This window comes from Macrobrachium rosenbergii, chromosome 12 (assembly GCF_040412425.1).
Source record: "Macrobrachium rosenbergii isolate ZJJX-2024 chromosome 12, ASM4041242v1, whole genome shotgun sequence".
Taxonomy (NCBI): Eukaryota; Metazoa; Arthropoda; class Malacostraca; order Decapoda; family Palaemonidae; genus Macrobrachium; species Macrobrachium rosenbergii.
This window is the reverse complement of record NC_089752.1, coordinates 60,768,238-60,790,319: the sequence shown is the minus strand read 5'-3', so window position 1 is coordinate 60,790,319 and position 22,082 is coordinate 60,768,238. Positions and strand designations below refer to the sequence as shown.

The window sequence follows — 22,082 nt, the reverse complement described above, 5'->3', positions numbered from 1 at the left end:
CTATAGGTCTTTCTCTGTACATACGATTACTACATATATATATATATATATATATATATATATATATATATATATATATATATATATATATATATATATATATATATGTTGCTGTAAACCTTTGCTTCTGAAGTCTTTAGAGAAAAGTGAATTTTTTTACTGCCTAACATTTCGGATGAATCCCATTTTCAAGGGCAAACTGCGCACTAAAACTGCATGGGAAAGGATATTCGATTAGTAAGAAAAATGTGTACGTTGAATGAGACCCTCTAACCAAGTAGAATCAATTCAGGTTCTTGGTTTAATCATACTACGAGAAGCCTGTAGTAATCACTGCTGTCATAACATTTCTTTGTCGTTCCAGTGATAAGATTTTTTAAAACTAACATTACGGTAGAGACCTTCTAAGATCTGGATTAGTTATTTTTCTTGGATTTTTCTCCTGTTTATATAACTATATCTCTGATGAAAGTAACCTTGAAATATATGTAAATATTAATAGAATATTACAGATTTCACTTTTCAAATCAAGATTGCAAGAAGACAAAGTAGGGCTGGGCATTTGGCAATATTGTACATAGTTAAAACAAGTCATTGTACCATGATTACATAATCATAGCTAATTGTCTTGCACAAAACATGACAATAAGTAAAAGTATGTAGCTAGATATTCAAAGCTTCCTTACGCAAGCCAGACAAGGAAAAATTATCCAAAAAAATGGTTTGGTCAGACATTCAAGAGCCGACTTCCCCATACCACAAAAAATTAGATATTCAAATTTTAACTTTTCGGAAAGAGCGGGGCAACTTTTGTAAGCACATTTATTTTAGACATTCATAGGTTATATTTTTGGACGAATCAAGTAAAGCAACAAGAAAATTTTCGTTGCACAAACTTGCTATTCTCACGCCAATTCAAAAACAAAAAGGAAAACGATTTTTTATTTTTAAAACTGACTTACCCTAACTGAACCGACCCTCCCAAAAAAACTTAAAAACCTATCGTAGACAAATGTGATCTCTCCATCCACCTTGAAAAAAAAAAAAGTTTCGCCCAAACAATGACGACCCTTTGGGCGAATATTTATGAATTCCTGAAATTCCTTCCACCATTACACCGTCGGGGCTCTCGATATGGCGCAACTGGGGCAGAAGGGAGAACTATTGGAGATATAGGAGCCATTTCAAGTGAAAAATAGCATCCCTAATGATTCTGAATTTCCCTCCCCCTTCCCCCCACCCACTCCACCTCCCAGGTCTGTCCCTGCCTTGTCATCCCCGCTCCCACCCACCCACCCCCACCCCCCTCCATCTCACTTTCCTTGTATCATAATTCACTCTTCATCGTTTTTATAATGGATATCATTTGGGTGTCTGCGCGTCGTGTTATTCGTTAACTTTGTTGAGGTTAGACCTTGATTCAAATATAGCTAAGGAAAGGAATGTTATGACGCATGGTTTGAAAAAAATATATATATATATACACACATATATATAATATATATATATATATATATATATATATATATATATATATATATATATATATATATATATATATATATATATATGGCAATTATATCTACGATAGCCGAGAGCATAAATCAGTGGTCTTTGTACCAAACCCAAAAGACAGCTCATCGATTTTTGGTGGGGTAAATAAACTTAAAACACATAATTCCTCTGGGAGTAGATTATTCTAAACGTAAAGCAAATTCGATATAAAGATTTATTTTTTTTACAGTTACCTAATATATTAGGTTTAGGTGGGTTGGTATCGATTCCGAATACAGAACCTTAATTCTATGGGACTTTGTAGACAGAGTCGAAATGAGCTGATGTGTCTCTTGATAACGGAAGTGATAAGTCACTGCCATTTTTGCATCAAGCCCAGAAGATACTGGTATGAATCCTTGCCGGGCAGATGCAGTAATGACGCATAATTCACTCTGGGCATAAGTTACAACCAAGCTAATGTGAATTCATTATGGGGTATTTGTATTTAAAAGTTTTACTGTATATAATGTGGGTTGCAATTTGATTGAATGGATATAAGTTAACCACAAATATTGGCTATTGGGGTTGATAACTTGAGCATTTTTTTTATGATTTTACACCAATATATTCGCTCACTGTAGATGATGGCTATAATTTAAACGTGGCTTATACCCGTTATTTAAAAATGCACTTTTCTATATTCGGTAACTGGTTTCCTCTTGAATCTGTTTATCTCTCTTTAAAGCGAGGATTTAATTCTGAGCGGCCTCTCTACATAAGACATTTTTGAAAATTCTTTTTAATAATTATAAAAGGCCAGAAGGCATAAGTTAATAACCGGACTCCTGAATTGGATGAATCTCCTGACAAGGACACTATGCCGATTGCAGTCGTTATTTAGACCAAACCTGCCTAATGTATCGTTTCCCAAGATGCTTTGATAAGTATACCTCTCACGATTACGGAGGATACTCAGTTCAAAAAGTCTTTGGATGCCAGCGCAAAGCTGCTTGCAATTTCATCATCATCATTTCAGCCTTCAAAAGTCCTTTGTTGGATGTAGGTCTTCCCCAGGTTCTTCCACAGATTTCTATCCTCCGCTGCTCTGTGCCACTATCGTTTATGTTTGTCTAAGTCATCTCGCCAGCGGATTTTTTGTCTTCGTCGGTTTCTCGTGTATCCTCGGGGCGTCCAGAAGGTTGTTCGTGATGTCCCTGTTGTCTGTCATCCTGGCAATGTGCCCCGCCCAGTTCCACTTCAGCTTACTGATGGTTTGACGGATATCCTTTACTTTAGTTTTTTGACATATCCATTTAGCTGTTTTTCTATCCTTCCAAGTTAGATCTACCATAATTCTCTCATGTGCCCTCTGCATTGTTCGTAATTTAAGGGAAAGCTTTTTTGTTAGATTCCAAGTTTCGGCCCCATAGGTGACAGTGGGGAGGATACACTGATCAAAGACTCCTTTTTAAGATGATAGGAATCCTCTTATTTTTTAACACTGTACTGGCTCTTCCAAACGCCTGCCAACCAAGGGTTATTCTTTTTATTGCGCTCTCTTTGAAGGCGTCATGTAGAGAGATTCGTTGTCCAAGGTAGATGTAATGGTCCACTTCCTCAATTGGTTGATTTTCAATTTCAAGTATGTCATCTGCATTTTCAGTGTAATTATTGCTCATGACTTTGGTCTTACGGAAGTTCATGTGGAGGCCTACTGATTTGCTTGCTTCATTTGGCTCGGTGAGTATTTGTTGAAGCTCTTCTTTGGTGAGGGCAACGATAAAGATGCCATCAGCAAACCTTAGGTGACTTAGGAATTCTCCATCTATTCTTATTCCTTTTTCTTGTAGGTTGAGTTGTCGGAAAGCCCTCTCCAGGCAGGCAGTAAACAGTTTGGGTGAGCTTGTGTCACCTTGCCTGAGTTGGAATGGTTCTGAGTCCTTGTGGAGGCGAATAAATGTGACGGAGGACTTAGATGTAAACTGAGTCAACTCCTGTTCTTCCAGCTGACATGACCTCCTCAGTTTCGACTGAGTCAAATGCTTTGGTGTAATCTACAAGTGCTACTACTATTTTTTTTTTTTATATTTTTTTTTTTTTTTTTACAGTTTGTAGATGGTCAATTGTGGAGTAGCATCTTCTAAAGCCTGCTTGTTCCCTTGGCTGATTTTCGTCAAGCTTACCTGCAAGTCAAGTATTATTGCAAGATTTTGATGCCTCCAGGGACCGCTTACTGGCAATTTTTGTTCTATATGTTTTCGAACGTTCTCCTTCAGAGAAGTTTCAAAGTAATGTTACTCTTTCTTTCAAAATGAGATAGCACCTATCAGAGGAATATAAGTTGCATAAATATCTCTAATGATGATTTTTCTATAACTTTTGCAAGTTGTGCATTTTTAGTTTTGTGTAAAAGAAAACTATTGAGATGACTATTCGTCTGTCCGCCCTCAGATCTTAAAAACTACTGAGGCCAGAGGGCTGCAAATTGGTATGTTAATCATCCACCCTCCAATTATCAAACATACCAGATTACAGCGCCCTAGCCTCAGTAGTTTTTACTTTAGTTAAGGTTAAGGTTAGTCATGTATCATGCGTCTGGCACTGTTAGAATGTGCCAGCCGCCAAGGTATCTTTCTTGACCGCATCTGGGGAGCAACTGAGGGCTACCTGGTCGTTGTTGTGAGTTTCATACTGCAACACATCGAGAGTTTCATGCAGCATTATATGCTGTACAGAAAACTCGATTGCGCCGAAGAAACTTCGCCTCATTTTCTACTTGTTTTATTTTGGTAATGCAACGATTTCACGAATTTTACTTTTTCATTATCTTTTGTCCATTCTTTGTCTCAAAGACTTCGCCATGGCAAGATGAAATTTTAGGGAATCAATATTATCCGCGTTCTGGAAGTAAAATTAATTTATAAAAATCGTTTTCATTGTAATGCTTTTTTTCTTGTTGTATTCTGTGCGTAAGGAATAACGTGTAAAAACAAGACAAAACATATAGCTTCCAAATTTGTAGAATATTCCGAAAACTTTGTTCCTTTGCTTGCAGTCGGAATAAGTATTTTAAACGTAAACTAATAAGAATCGCGAATAAATTTGGTAATTTGATCAAATTAAGATAAAAAAGGGAACAAACATGTTTCCTCATAACATCCTTTCCTGCCCATGAAAAGCGGCACGACTTCTGGCTACCAAATATCCTACAGAAAAGTTCGATTTAGGGAGGAATATCTGAAATTTGTCACCACCTGACATATGTGTGAATAATGATAACAATAATCAGGGTTACTAGTCTCAGATAATTTATATTAAGCAGAATTACTGGATGCTGCTTCCAGCAATGACTGAACAAAATATACATAGGGTAATATATATTTATTTATTTATATATATATATATATATATATATATATATATATATATATATATATATATATATATATATATATATATATATATATATGTGTGTGTGTGTGTGTTTGTGTGTGTGTGTATGTATATATATATATATATATATATATATATATATATATATATATATATATATATATATATATATATATATATATAAAGCATTTGACATAATACCAGTTGTAAGAACTGGTAATATGTCAATTGCATCATTTGTACACACAAATAATAGTAATCATGGTATTAATTGGATGGAATCAAAGGAAATTATGTTTTCCAGAGATCTAGCGAAAAGAAATTTAATAGAATCCTGTATAATTAAAAAGGCCTGTGACAATTTATTAAATATCAGCCTAGGTTTGTATAAAGTTGATGAAATTTTATCGAATGGTATTTTAAAACAAGTAGGCTATTAAGCATTACCACTGTTCGGTAATTGTTAGCGTAGTTTATCTTTTTAGCATTGTTTGTCTTGCCACGAAGTCTTCTTGTGACTCTGTATTTGTTTCCTGGTCACTTGTACCTGAACCTTGATGAGGTGTGGAAATACATGAAAGCGCTCGGTTCAAGTCATTTCTTTTCACCTTTCTCCTGGCTGATGCATATATGACCATCACACGTCTCCAGTGATTTGTTGAAATATATATATATATATATATATATATATATATATATATATATATATATATATATATATATATATATATATATATATATATTGCTCCCAAATTTCTATGAGTTCTTGATATATATTGCTTCCAAATTTCTGCAAGTTCTTGAGTTGGCTGTCAGTCGAGAGTCTGGAAAGGGTAATGATATAAAATCATTTGACTAAGAAATGCCGCAAGAGTACTTTTAAGCATTATGAAGTATTGCCTTTGTTATTAAATTATCTTACTTAAGAGATATCTCAGGTAATGTGTCTATGGGACGGCGAACTGTGTATAAAGCTGTATTACGGTAAATAATTTTATTTATTTTATACATTTTATGATATGTCTATATTAAGAGCAATTTTATGCATCATGAAGTATTGGCTTTGTTATTAATTATCAGACTTAAGAGACACCTCAGTTAATATGACTATGGTGCAGCCGATTATGTAGAAAGCTGTATTACAGTAAAGGTAAGGTTACAAAGTTTGTGAATTTTAAGCAAATGTTCTTCACAGTAAGATTTGCGGTTGGTGTACATTAAACTGGCTTAAGTCAACATGAAAACCACCCTAAGGCTGCGTTCAGTGTGGTAAGCTATGAAAGGGGCCATCGAACGAGTGGGGTGGGAGACAGGGTTTCGATTTGGGTGACATTAGCTGAATTGGTGCTTATGAATTTTACTTTGCATATTAGGGAGGGGTATCATCACTGACGTATACCGTGAAAAGTATAGGTCTTAGGGAGGATCCCTGAGGTACCCCCGCCCTTGGATGAATGGTTTTATCTGCTGCACTGTTGAAAGGTGCCATTTTATTTGCTTATATAACATTGCAAGCGCGTGCGTTAGGTTGTGGTTAATTACGAAGGAGGGGACGTCTTTTACAACCGAGAAACTAGGTAGCCATTAGAATATTTCAAATTCTATCTTGGGCGGACAAATGAAATGTCTGGTTAACTCGTCTTTTTAATCATTGGTTGGTTAAGTTTTTCCAATAGGACTGAGAAATTCTGTACTTTACACCTGTCATTTAATTCAAAGAGATTTACTGAAGAATGTACTATACTTTACACTTAACATTCATTTTAATCGGATTTTTTAAAATGTACTTTACATTTAACATGCAGTCTAAAGAGTTTTGTTTAAAATTTAGTACACTATGCACTTAACATTCTGTTTAATCAGATTTATTAAAAAAATATACTGTACTTCACTTTTAACCTTGATTTTAAAGATATTTATTTATAAATGTACTGCACTTAACACTTAGCATGTTTAAACCATTCAAAATTACCATGTATGTAAGCGTTTATTAAAACATTAGCACATCTAGCAGAGTCTAAGTTTAAAATATTTATCTTGTATTAAAACGATCTAAATATTACTATACACGCACCATCATGTGTGTTTGAATGTGTGTGTATTGAACAATGTCCAGTATTAAATACACTATTAAAAAAGTTTTTAAAATGGTCTAAAAAACTATTTATCAATCAAATCAGATCTGTGATTTATATGATAAAAATCATTTAATGAAGAATAAATATTTTTAATTGACTGTATAAGGAACGTTAAAGACTTAAACATTTTGGAACACGGGCTAAAACTACTGAAAAATGACAAAGTTATAAAACCTCTCTCTCTCTCTCTCTCTCTCTCTCTCTCTCTCTCTCTCTCTCTCTCTCTCTCTCTCTCTCTCTCTCTCTCTCTCTTTCTATATATATATATATATATATATATATATATATATATATATATATATATATATATATATATATATATATATATATATATATATATATATATATATATATATATATATATATAGGAAAGGTTAAAAACTGAAACATTTTGGAAAAAACGAGCAAAACTGTTTAGAAAAGGATTAAACATATGAAACCGCCCTTTCTCTTTTGTTCCATGAAACCTCTCTCTCTCTCTCTCTCTCTCTCTCTCTCTGTGTTCAATATATAGGAAAGGAATGGTAAAGACTGACACATTTATGAACTCAAACTAAAGACACTGAAAAAAATGACAAAAACTTGCGTAACAAAGATGTTCGTATGGTTTATTTTGGGGGGATGGGTAAGAGGGGGTTCTACCAATCTCTCTCTCTCTCTCTCTCTCTCTCTCTCTCTCTCTCTCTCTCTCTCTCTCTCTCTCTCTCTCTTCTCTTTTTCATTTATATGAAATGTATTCCTGTGTATGAATAATCTTACCCACATGATGCATTGGGTATGAATATAAATATATAAATATACTTATGTGAACATTTTGAAATACACATAGGTTTTAAAACAAAACTCATAAGCAATTTTAGTTCTTGATAAATTCAAATAAAACAGTGTTTTCCTGTGCATGGATAATCTTTCATACATTTGTAAATGGTGTATTAATAATTGGATATTAGTATAAGATTACACACTTAAGAAATATATTTTATACTGAATTAATCAAGCATTAAAATTATTTGTTTTTTGTAAAGCTGTGTGCTTTTAATTGTGAGTGAATGTATCTATATTCTTGTACAATGTTTAATACACTATTTATAAATGTATACAAGTTTCTACATACACAGGAATGAGTCATGATTATTTTAATGGGTGTGTATTTAATAATGTGAAAATGTAATTATATTCATATACACTGTTTAATACACTATTATATATGTATATGTGTTTTTACACACAGGAATATGCATTTTAAACCTGTGTATAAAAAACAGAAATCTTAAGTAAAATTCATTAATATTTTAATAATTAAAATATTAATTTAACTGAATTAGACAAAAACTTACATTATATACATGTATATATATATACATACAGTATATGTATACACATGTCTGTATATATATTATATGTATACATTGATGCGTATGCATGTTTATACCTGAGTATGCATACAAGAACGTGAGTATGTATACATCTGGATAAATACCCATGGAGACATATGTGTACATTTGTATGCATATCTATGTATGCATAAGTATAAAATCGACTGATACATATGTATACATGGGTGTGTATACATATATGTATACAAGGGTTTATATACATGTGTATATATAGGTATGTGTATATGTATATGATTTCAGAAACTTTAGCATACCAGCAAACAAACTTACATGTATTTTTGTGCATATACTGTATATATATATATATATATATATATATATATATATATATATATATATATATATATATATATATATATATATATATATATATATGTATATATACGAGTATATATATATTGTTATAATTGTTGATTTATCTATTACGCTTACCTTGTTGCCGCTGCAACTGACTGAAGAGCAACACATGTACAACAAAAAAATAGTTATTGAAAATGGGATTTCAATTTGAGAAATCACTCAGTAGAGAAATTCTGGAGTTAAGTTGATTACATATATTTGCATTAATCAGAAGAGTAATTTACACAGAGCCATATACATTGGGCTCTTAGCATTTGTCACGTTAACTGATGTAAGAACTTAATAAATCGAGTGCCAAATAGCAGTACTGAGATAACCAACATTTAATTGATGGGTTTGGTTGCAGTATGTGGGTACAGTGGAGCAAACGGTGAATACAGCTTATACGACCTTCCTGCAAACGTGGAGAAAGGGCACATTAATACTCGACAGATTAAAACAAAATCTAATTGTACAAAGGGAATTTGCCTAAGGCTCAAGGAGGTGACGTCAACTTATGATCAGGCAGTTTACAGATTAACACTGATGGTCAATATCGACAACGAATCAACGGGTCTTAGCTCATGGGGAGAAAGGAACAGAAATGAAAAATAAGAAGAAAAGGATGGACCGAAGAACCTTCTAATTAGACTTTACTTTCAATACTGGAAGGAGATTGCATGAATCAAAATTCAATAGAGCCTCTATCATGTGGAGTTCTAACTGGATATTCAGAGGGATTTTTGGATAAGGAGGCTCTCGGTCAGGACAAAGGAGTTTCAGGACCCACGAGTTTCGTGATCCTTCGATGGTGTTCGGTTTGCATCTCTCTGGCTTGACCTTTGTCCTGGCCTTTTATGACCTCCCCAAAATGCTGGCTTTCAGTGCCTCACCAAGTCAGGTGAGAGAGTTCACTGGTGCACTGATACTGTTAGACATCGGTTTTCATGTGTCCCAGGGACAAGGCATTATCTGGAATGGAAAATCTTTGGCCAGCAGATCATAAAGGTAAGATTAGGGTGACACTTTAGCGAGGCGTATAAGGAGCATAATGGAAGGATACTTTGGACTTTGACGAATCCATTGTCCGGTTCAAGCTTGAAAAACAAGGAGTAGCAGAAGGATTGTCTCCTTGGGCTCAGACTGTGACTTTTCAAAAGGGAAACATATGAAGTGAGAAGTATTAATAAATACTTCTAGCAATATGCACATATATACTGTATATATATATATATATATATATATATATATATATATATATATATATATATATATATATATATATATATTATATATATATATATATATATATATATATATATATATATATATATATATATATATATATATATATATATCTAATGATAGGAGCCCATAAAAATACCAAAAGATAGAAAGCTATTGCTATATTTCAGAGACCAAACAGTCTCCCTCTACTGGAAAGTATATGAATGAAGTAAGGAATACAGACAGGCGGTATTTATACCAAGAAATCGAGAGGTCACCCGTTACGTCACTCCAGTTGATAACTTCTTAATCTTCTTAATCGCTGGTTGGAGGAAGATTCTATGCATGATATCTGAGTCCCATGATCCTTTTGATAGATTCCATCGTATTTCTTTGTATAATCAGGGATGATTCCACCATATGGGTTTTGAACTGACACTTGCTGCTATATAAATTATACAAGAATTATTCCAGTTTATCCATTGGTTATGGTTATTTATATGGTTAAGAATGGCTGAGCTCTGTTGGCCATACCTTACTGACCTTTTATGTTGTATTACTCTCTGGGGGGTGATTTACCAGTAAAACTGATATACGATTTGTCACAGTCGAGGCAAGGTATTTCATATACCCCTGTGTCTTTGGGGACTGACTTTTGTTAGACGTTAATCAGGGATTTGGCTAATGTATTTGGGTAGGTAAAAGCAAAAGGGTTATAATTTCCAAGAGTCTGTGTCAACTCTTAATCCTGTCCAGGTGTGGGATTTTTAATCTGATTGTCGGGCGTCTGTCTAGTTTCATATATATATATATATATATATATATATATATATATATATATATATATATATATATATATATATATATACACACACTAAACACACTCACACATATATATATACAGTATATATATATATATATATATAATATATATATATATATATATATATATATATATATATATATATATATATATATATATATATATATATACACAAAAACACACACACACACACACATATATATATATATATATATATATATATATATATATATATATATATGTATGTATGTATGTATGTGTATATGTATATATATATATATATATATATATATATATATATATATATATATATATATATATATATATATATATATATATATATATATATATATATATAGATGTATGTGTGTGTTTGGGTGTGCATTTGAATGTGTATTTATGTATGTATATAAGTTGATTGTACGGACAAAGAAAATTATAGGAACTTACAGAAAGAATCAGTGAAATGAAAAATATGCATAACTGACTCTGAAATAGAAAACTTTCCAAATTTGAAAAATAACGGGAAACACTAGACAAAAATCAGTATAAAGCAAATGAAACGCGACAGATTCCCACGACCCAACGGTATTTGTTATTATGCAGGTTAACCCCAGAAGAGGACACCACAAAGCTCACTAAATCTTGCAATAAACTACGTCTTGCAAATTGGAACCGTCTGTTGAGCTCAAATGTTATGCTGATTTCCCAAGTTATTTTGCAATGCGCTTTCTATGTGGTCACGAAATTCATGTTGGCGTTTAGACGCATTTTGTCACTCTCTGAATAAGAATTACAAATCATATTATATGCCTCCGGTGCTTTGCAAATCTCGAAATATAACATTATTTATAGATATATGTAGATATCTGTGAGAACTTACGTTCTCACATATATTTACGTTCTTATATATACACACGTAATGCATACACACACTCGCGCACATGTGCGCATACATTTTACAATTTGGCAAACTTTGAAGTACATGCTTAGTGAGCTAATAGTAGTTTTAATAAAAAAAAAAAAAGTTGTTTTCCACGCACACGTACACAAATAAACGTTCGTTGCACTCAGTGTACTGTCAATAGAGAAACTTCATAAAACACTTCATGATTTTATTTAGTTTGTCATATTAAATTAATTTTAGCTAGCTCTTTATTGCTTCAGGTAAAACGATAGTGACCTGACAATCTGTTCACCAAAAATGCATTTTCCCAGCTATGTTTGTCATCCCAAAATAGGGCACAATAAATGTTTTACATTTTTGGTTCATTAGGTAAAAAAACTTTTTTTTCTTTAAAAACGTTAAGTAAAATTTTAATATCAATATATTCAGATAAGTTGAACAGTATATATATATTCTTGGAATTATATAAACTTTTTTTTTTTCTAGACATTTTCCACGTTTCTTCTGATCACTTAACGTCGCTGGACTTAATACCGCTGATTCCAGGATTGCCAACGCATTTTACCTGCGCTTATAAAAAAAAAAAAAAAAGCAGATGCTCGCTTTCGCTCGCATTTGCTAGTTCCCATATCCGTACCATACCCATACCCATGCCCATATCTGTATCATACCCATACCGATACTCATATCTGTACGATACCCATACTGTACATTACCCATACCCATACCCATATGGGAAGGGGGAAGGTAGGAAGGAAGGGGAAGGAGGAGGAATGGGGAAGGGAGGGAGTGGAAGGGAGGGAGGGAAAGGGGACTGTGAGGGGAAAGGGGAGGGGAGGGAAGGAAGAGGGGAGGGGGAAGGATGTGGGAATGGGAGGGATGGGGAAGGGGAGAGGGGAGGGGAGGGGAGGTGGAAAAGGGGAGGGTAGAAAGGCAGCCAAGGAAGGCTAGGGGAGGGAAGGGGAAAGGGAAGGTGAAGGGGGGGGGAGGGAAGGGGAAGGGGGGGAATGGAGAGGGGTGGGGGGGGGGAAGTGGGGGGAAGGGGAGGTGGAATGGAGAGGGGGAAGTGGGAGGGGAGGTGGAATGGAGAGGGGGAAGTGGGAGGGGAGGGGGAAGTGAGAAGGGAGGGACACGCACACACACAACACGCGCAGAAAGGCAGCCAAAGAAATGAATTTAATACATAGTTATGCTAGAATCACACACTGGTGATTCAAGACCTCGACTGTCATAATGGCTGGGTTTGGCGACCAACCGGCATCAGTCGCATACCTTGGGCCACAAAAAGAAATAAAGTCAGCTAATTTGGACACCATGACGTCATACGCAATGAACCATTTACAACAGCATTTTGCACGTCGAGATGAGATTATGTATTTACTTAGTCATACGCGCAAGTTGCCGATGATTTAGGCCACTCCCACATTTAATGGATTTTACAGGACGGCGACTTCTGTGAGGGCGTGACGATTCATGACGATTTAATTGCGATTTAGTTACATCACATGCCAACAGACGCAACGGCACCGTCATTGTCGTGAAAATGCCTTTTCATACTCCAGAAAATCACGTTGAAAAATTTTGTAACTTTCCTAAATAATAGTTAAAATTAAAAAAAAATATTTATTACCAAATATATTTTCTTTTAAGTTGTATTCAGTGTCATATTTATCTACATGTGCAATTCTCAAAGTATATAAAGAATACTGAAAATCTTGAATGCAATATATATTTTATTCAAAATAGAAAATACCTTTTCACTTCTTATATACTTCAGAATATCCTAATAAATTGTATTTGATTGCAGTCAACTCACTGACTTATTTGTGTAAAAGAAAATCATGTTTAAAAACTATGAAAAATTCCTAAATAAAATTTAAATTTTTAAAATATTGATATTATTACAAAATATAATTTCTTTTATGTTGTATTCTGTCATATTTACCTATATCTGAAGTTCTTAGAGTACATCAAGAATACTAAAAATCTTAAATCCAAAATATATTTTAATGAAAATAGATAATAAAGGCAGCTGTGGGTAATTAATTCTCTCCCTTGGCCTTTCTCTCCCTCTCAGACCCGTGGGATATGTTTTACTTATTACTAGTTTTCATGTGTTATGTAGCTTTATCTGAAATTCTAAAAACATTTCAAAAATACTGATAATTTTGATGTGCACATTACATTTTACAAGTTTAAGTTTTATTTTTTCTTAATCCGAACTTATGAAAAATATATCATACTCTCATTCATATCCAGTTTAATATTATTGATTTGCACATTATTTTTTTACAAGTTTTAAGTTTCATTTTTTATTTATCTGAACTTATGAAAATATCAACATTCATTCATCTCAATTTTAATAACCTTGAAAATATTGGAGATGGTTTGTAGTTGAGGAAATTCTTACCCAAAAATTACTGTGTTCAACATTTCAAGAAAAAGTATTGCCATAGACATAACTTAGTGGTTTTAGGAAAATTTAGTACATACACAATATAAACATTTTACCCAATTTGTTATATTATAAAAATGTACATATATACAATTTATAGTAGCAGAAGAATTTACAGTGTCATATACAAAAGGTACAAAAAGAATTTGCAGCAGCATTATTAGAGAACAGTTGCAAGAACTTTTTTCTTTTTATTGTTGTGTCAACAATAGCAAAAAAAAAGGGAACCAAAATACACTACTGCGCATCCCCACTGCGCATGCAGTGGGTTGCCAAGTTCAGTACATGGCGTTAGTCGTACTGGATGCCGCATGTTGACATTGCTATTTACGTCTTCCCCAATCAAATGCCGACCCCGTTGCGTCAGTCGAGACGCCATTACGGCACTATTGGGTCTGGCGGCATGACATAGCAACTTTTTACAGTTGTCGTGACTCGACTGCGTAGGTGCAAGGCAGCCTTGCACATCTGCCATCACTTGGCGGACGTCGTCAAACTCTCCAACGCGGTTCCGAATCATGCCGATTGATGGCGTCTTGTTCATAATTGCATCGTAATGGCGTCGTAATGAGCAAATTTTCGGCCGTTACAACATACGCGTTCTTGAATCGCCAATGTGTGACTCAGACATAACTTATTCTTAGAGCAAATTAAAGGAAATGTATTTTGTTGATAGCATAACATTTATTTCATTTGATAAAGAACATTTATGCCTTGTAGTTCCTCAGCTCTAAGTTTTGAAAGTTTTTCAGTCAACGTTTAACTGCCAGGGATTGTGAACACTGATGCTTTTGAACTGTATTATCCCCAAAACCTAATTGATCTGCTGATGGCGCTGATAAATCAATGTATTTTTAATTTTTTTTTTCATTAATTTCTTTTTTAATTTACAGATTTTATTGGTGATTCTGTTTTATCCCTACGAAACAGCCCTTGATTTCATTTAGTACCTATTATACACTCGTATCAAAATGACGCTGATGTAAAGCCACCCTAATGACAGTACATCCTTTAATGATCATTAAATCTAAACTTCCATTTTGATTGATGTCAGTATGCATATAAAACTCGGTACGTTATCATACTTTTATGTTACAAGGTTTGTACACATTTTTATGTCTTGTCTTGTCGACTAAATTTAAACACTGAGAAGGAATTGTCCGCATTGTATATTTTTCTTAGCTACTTCACCAATTAAATATCGAAAGTACACTTCCACACAGTGTTGTATTTATGTGATAATATGTCCTGATTTAATCTTAAAAGAGCCCCATTATTTAACTTCCGGCATCTGAGCCTCCAGGATGACAAACTTTGTAAATTTCAAGAATTTAGAGACTACTGGAAATATGTGACATTTTACTTCTTATATCGACCCTGAAACATTTTAGTAAATAAGGAAGTAATGACTCTTGTAAAGGCCTATAAAGTAGTTTTTTCTACTTAATTAAATGCTAATTATTCTAATTTAATCATTGGTAATTTTTGACACTTTCTAAGTATGGTAACAAGTTTCCTTTTAAACTCTTCAATTTTATTTTAAATAATGCCTTAGTAAAGATGGGTTCCTGAGTATGTAGTTAAAAAAAAATTATTTTCATGTCTATTAAAAAAGAAATTTTTATTGCTTTTAAAGGGAAAAAACAATAGTTTCGTGTTTTTATAAGTCATAAATACCAAAGTTTCTCAAGAGTGCCAATAGATGGGTTCAGTGCACCCTTTTTTGTAGAAATATAACTGGATCATCCCAGTAATGAATGAAGGATTGCTGGTCATCACGTGATCGCCTAAACCAGTAGGAACTTAGTTTCTGAATCAGTTAACGACAGTCTCATACGTAAAACATCAGTTCTATGAGTAAGCGAAAAAGCTAAAATGTACTGGAGTAAATTTGAACTGAAAGTTATTTCGTTAAAAGTATTACGACGTTCGGTAAGCGTATAACTTTTATATCATAACAAAGGCCAATGGGAGCGGCAAACTAATACCGTTTAGTAGTCCAGGCCCGACGAATACAAGAAAGAGGAAGGTACGAAGTCGTTTTAATCGCGATAGAGACGATGCATCTTTCTTTCTCCTAAGAGAAAATAATAACATCCGAAATCTTCAAGTGCAAACAGGTGAAGATTCATTCAATGTTAACTTTTCTTGACGTATTCATATAGGGCCAAAGATTTTTTTTCGTGTTGAAGCTGATGTTCATTAAAACATGGAATATATTACTCTTTTCATTTAATCTTATGTGTTTCTTATCATATTCTTCTCAAGTGCAGAACTGGATGCTGTTTAATAAGTTCGTAGGATTTTCCTCGTTATACTACGTTATCGTGTTCTGAACAACAACAACAACAACAACAATAATAATAATAATAATAATAATAATAATAATAATAATAATTATTATTATTATTATTATTATTATTATTATTATTATTATTATTATTATTATTATTATTATTATTATTTTATCAATAATGATGTTAATAAAATGAGGGATATGTTAGTTTTGACCCAGTACTCACCTCACCCATGTGAGCTTCATAGCATGATTAAATCTCGACAAAATATGATCCACATCTTGTTACAGCTAGAAAAATAAACAAGAGAGAACAAAAACAGATCCTATAAACCGCAAAACCAGAAAAATTAGAGAAAGACGAAACTGCTTTTCACGTTTCTGAACTTCGCTCGAGATTGCAACTTTCCCAGACTCTTTATGACGAGAGAGAGAGAGAGAGAGAGAGAGAGAGAGAGAGAGAGAGAGAGAGAGAGAGAGAGAGAAACATTTCCTTGTAGTTTGAATAGGCATGAACAGGCTGAAAGGGAAGTCGATAGAATGTTCTATTGCCTCTGAGTGAACGAGAGGTGCAACTTTCCTCCCTCGGGGTATGATGTGGGAGATATTCCGTGAAGAGACTAGCTGTCTCGCATCTGGGCCGAAACGCGGCTACCTTTTCCGACGCTCCTTTAGGAATTTCTCTCTCTCTCTCTCTCTCTCTCTCTCTCTCTCTCTCTCTCTCTCTCTCTCTCTCTCTCTCTCTCTCTGTATCTTTGCTTCTGTTTCACAAGACATAAAGCGGTTTAAGTTGAGTGATGTACTCGTTATTGTTTTATGTATTTGTAATCGTTCAAAATAATATTCCACACTAAATTAGGAATTACGCATAGAGGCGGCACTGGTGTAAGAAAGTTTGTACTTTGGATTAGATATATAAATATGGTCCTCTCCTCCACCACAAAAAAGAATTGTTGGCTAAAAGAATACTAACCTCTTTGAGTGAATATATACGAATTCCTGAAATTCCTTGAACTATTACATGGTCGGAGTCTCTACGTGTTGCAATTTGGGCAGAAAAGAGAGCCATTTGAGATATAGGAGCATTCCAATTGTTGTCTAGAACTGAATGCTTCAGTTATTAGTTATATATATATATATATATATATATATATATATATATATATATATATATATATGTGTGTGTGTGTGTGTGTGTGTGTGTGTGTGTGTGTGTGTGTGTGTGTGTGTGTGTGCACACGCACTCACACATTAAATAGGGGAGACCGGGGCTAGTTGTAACAATTTTACAATTTTTGCCTCTAATTCAATATCTAATGAAGGAAACTTAATCAAATTTATGCTGTGAAAAGTTTATTGTATGTGCTATCATAATCATGTAACAAAAAGGTTATATACTTTTTCAATTCTGGAATATAATACAAAATTGCAGAAAAACTTTTTGTATACAACTTGCCCCATATGCAGGGCAAGTTGTTACAGACCATGGGGTATGTTGTTACAAAATATAAAAAGATTCATATCCTTAAAAAAACAAATGAAATCAGTTAACACTTCATTTTACAGAGGTCACATACATAATGAACACTTTCATTTGTGCAACTTTCATGGGCCCAATCTTTGCATTTGATGCATTGCACCCATTGCTCCCCTGAGGCTGAATTTGACCATTCACCACCACATGCAAGACACCAATAATCTTCAATGTTCTTTCTGTTCTTATTTCCACCAGACTTCAGAAACCCTTTGTTGTTCAGATTCCTTTTACAGGTTTTACTCTTGAGCCTTTTCCTTGTGAATCCTCATTGTGCTTCTGTAGTTTCATCTTCTCAGGCGTGTCTGTTAGTATTGCTGTGTGGCGTTTTCTTTTGTTGCATCTTTGAGCCTTTCTTGGGCTAGCCTTTTTGAATGGTCGCAGCTCCTCTGGAGTTTTGATTTCTCCTATAGGTCTTTGTTCTGTCTTTATAGAAGGAGGTGATTGGAATTTTGTAAGGTCTATCTAAACCATCCTTGCTTGTGCTTGCAACAGGGTTTGGAATCATATTCTCGAGGCTTGTTTTGTTATGGGGAGCTGGATGGTCCTGAGGAGGTTCACAGGTAGGAATCATGTAGCCTATGCAAACTTTAGTAGGTTGTAATGGGCTTTCATTATTTGCTTTGGTTTCATTACCCAGTTCTGTGGCTTCTACAACTACAGGTATATCCTGTGGATTTTCTTCTGGACGATCAGTAACATCAGCAGGAAGAAATTCATCGTCCCCAAAGACATCCCGATTGTAGGGAAAAATACCTGTCACCTTGAACCCTTTTTGTATGTTGTCCATTGTTGTGGCCTTAGGCAATGCACTGGCAACAATTCCTAACAAATCATATATGGTCATTGTCTTCCCAGGATGATTTTCAGCCAGCTGTCACATGATTCATTAAAGTACTTTTAAAGGGCCCATAAACACTTACATCCAAAGGTTGAAGCCTGTGTGAACAGTGAGGTGGGAAAGTAACAAGGACAACTCCATTGTCCCTGCAGTAGTCTATCAGCTCTAAACTTACATGGGAGTCATGATTGTCCAGAAGGATTAGAACAGGTTTGTCTTTTTGTGCACCTTGTCACTGACACAAAATGTTTCATAAAGATTATGAAGTTTTCCCCAGTCATCCATCCAGATTGGTGTGCTGCTCCAATGCATCCAGGAGGTCCATCCTGATAAAATGATCCCTGAAATTAACTCGAGGGAACACAAACATTGGTGGAACTGTGTTACCACTAGCACTGATCGCAGTAACTAGTGTCACAAGAGCTCCTCTCTCTCCAGATGTCATCGCTCCTACTTGCTTGGCTCCTTTACCAGCAACAATGCGAGTTGGTTTCTGCACTGTGGTTATGCCTGTCTCATCTATATTATAGATATCATGACACTGAAATTTATGTCTTTGCAAAACTTCACCAAGCTTATTGAAAAAGAGTCCAACATTGTGTCTATTGAAGCTTGTGGCCCTGCTAAGACTTGTTGCCTCTGGTGTTCTCAGTGAGAGAGTAGGGTTCCTTTTCATGAAACAAGAAAACCAGTCTGGTCCAGCCATCTGTGTTCTAGTCCAATTTGTTGGTACTTTGATTATGTTACTAACTGCAAATTCATATGCAAATGCCCGTACTTCTTTAGGTGTCAACCCATAATAAATTTTTGAAGCCTTTAATATGTACTCAACCAGTAACTTCTCATGAGTAGGACTAAATATCAGTCTTGGTTGTTTGTATCCAGCAGAAATAGGGCTAGCCCTAGCACCTTTGTTGTTTTTGCAGTATCGATGTAAGGTCATAAAACTGATCTGAAATGAAAAAGAAGGTGTGATTAGTGTCAATTTCATTCAATCAAAATATATATATATATATATATATATATATATATATATATATATATATATATATATATATATATATATATATATATATATATATATATATATATATATCAACCATCCATGTAATGAAAAATATAAGCGAAATCAAGTAATCTAGACCTACCTGGTAATCTTTAGCCACTCTTCGTAAACTCTCTTTATGACAAATGACACGCTCGGCTGCCAACTCCAAAATTGCTGTGTTACACCTATCAGCTCTATCTGTCTTTCTTTTGTAGGTCCTAACCATGTTTGATAATCCTGAAATATGAAATAGATAATTAGATAAATAAATAAAAAATGTCTTCCGTATGGGGCAAGTTGTTACAACTATATATCATACGGGGCAAGTTGTTACTGATTGTAACAACTAGCCCCGAGCGAATTATTTTCCTTCTCCTCATAAATTTTGGTATTCATTTGAATTATGGGAAAATGAAGTCTCATCACATATGAGGCGTAAAGACAGCTATTTCAAAAAATCATATTATTTTGCATGAACATAAGTTTCATTAAGCTCTATGAAAATAATAAGAAAGGTCGGAATACTTACTCAGGGTATGCAAAAACAGTTTTTTGCTTGTAGTTTGGCAGACGGGTGATCAGCTTGTTTTGTACTCGGCGAGGATAAGGCTGATACTGACGCCTAACTGTCTCAAGAACCTCGGCGCCAACTGTTGCCATATGATGAAGATATTGGGAGTGTATCAACCTACCCCTGTATGCAACTAGCCCCGGTCTCCCCTAAGTGTGTGAAAGAGAGAAACAGACACATAAAGAGAGGGTAAAGCTATACGTCATGGCAAAATGAGGAACGCCGTAGATCACGGGGTGACTTTTATTGCTTCTTCTAAGTATGCAAATGTAATTTCACCTTCCAGCATGAACATAATCTTGCTCAGTATCTTCACTTTATTGCCAAAGAAGGAAGTCGTAGTTGTAGTTAATTGAGTGATCTGTGCACGCAGTCGCATTATTATATATAGTAAGAAATATATACGACTCATCTGTATTTTTGAGAAAATAAAATTCAATTAAATTCCTAAACGTATCCTATGAAGTTATTATTATAAGATAAAATGGCAGGAACTGCACAGTTTCTTTTCTGTCTTATTAAATATTTTTCTTATCGATGTAATGATGTGTATATGTTTCATCCGCTGATATCAGGAGTGTATGGACTCATGCAAAATTACCTCAACTGCCTTTAGGCAGTTGAGGGATAGAGTGCACTACATTAATGATAGGTTATAAAGGTAGCTACATGCCGTTGTGTGCACCTACATCTGAAGATCACATTTACTTGCATCATGGCCCCATGTCTACTAAATTGGGGATTATGGAAACCCTGGACATGTAATCCTAATTCGCAATCTGTCTATGAATGAGACAATTGCACCAGGCTAAATCAAGCCTTTACGCAGGATAACGCTTTTGGATAAGCATCCCCAAACACGCCATTAGCTTTTCCCGGAAATATGCACAAGAAAAACACTTTCATCGTCAACAGAGGAGGGGGCATATACACCCAAAATGAGACCCTTGTAAAGGATCCTCATCAGGAGTCGTATTCGCTGATTTTTATGGGTATAGTTGAGGGAAGTGTTAATCAAGGCCAAGAGAGACAAGGTCTGCTCACTTCCCCCCGAATCCCCCATGTAGGCGGATCTTTGCCTACCTCCTTATTGCGACAGCAGTTCAATTGCCGTAACGAGCAGGTACCTCTAAGATGAGTCATCGCCTCCGTAATTACCTCAGGTGGGAGGCGACTCCGTCCAGTTGGGTAGATCTTGTCTCTCGTGGCCTTGGTGTTAATGACATCAGGTATCTGGATGATACCTTCTTCAGGGTGAACGACCAGACGAGATTAACCCTTAGAGCCGTCAGGAAAGTCCACCAATAATTTTGTGTGAACAGTATAGAGGGGGAAGCTTCCTTTGCCTTGTATCTTCGTAACGGCACAGACATAAGTGTGATGAGTGAGGTTTGCAATACCTTTTACAGTTAAAAGCACAGTGCCATCACTGCACGCGCTAGGAGAGCCATTATTCAGTGCTCCTCTCGGCACAACGCACGTGGACAACTCTACAATGAAGGAAAAGTCATGGCTAACAACGGTTACCTCATCATGATAGGTCTGGACGACAGGTAACCTCTAATAATCCCCTTCAGAACAGGATATTGCAAATTCAAATCTGTAAGGAAATGCAC

The 22,082-nt window shown here is 34.8% G+C and overlaps 2 long non-coding RNA genes across 2 annotated transcripts in view; one reads left to right on the top strand and one right to left on the bottom strand.

Annotated features, from left to right (window-relative positions):
- LOC136844245 (uncharacterized) overlaps positions 1-22,082 on the top strand; it is a 348,915-nt gene that overhangs the window by 81,694 nt on the left and 245,139 nt on the right. The gene's annotated exons all lie outside the window — the stretch shown is intronic.
- On the bottom strand, positions 19,185-20,613 carry LOC136844243 (uncharacterized). Its single transcript, XR_010854787.1, has 3 exons — positions 20,425-20,613; positions 19,996-20,132; positions 19,185-19,799 (listed from the first exon to the last, which is right to left on the bottom strand). It is a non-coding gene; the product is annotated as an uncharacterized lncRNA (long non-coding RNA).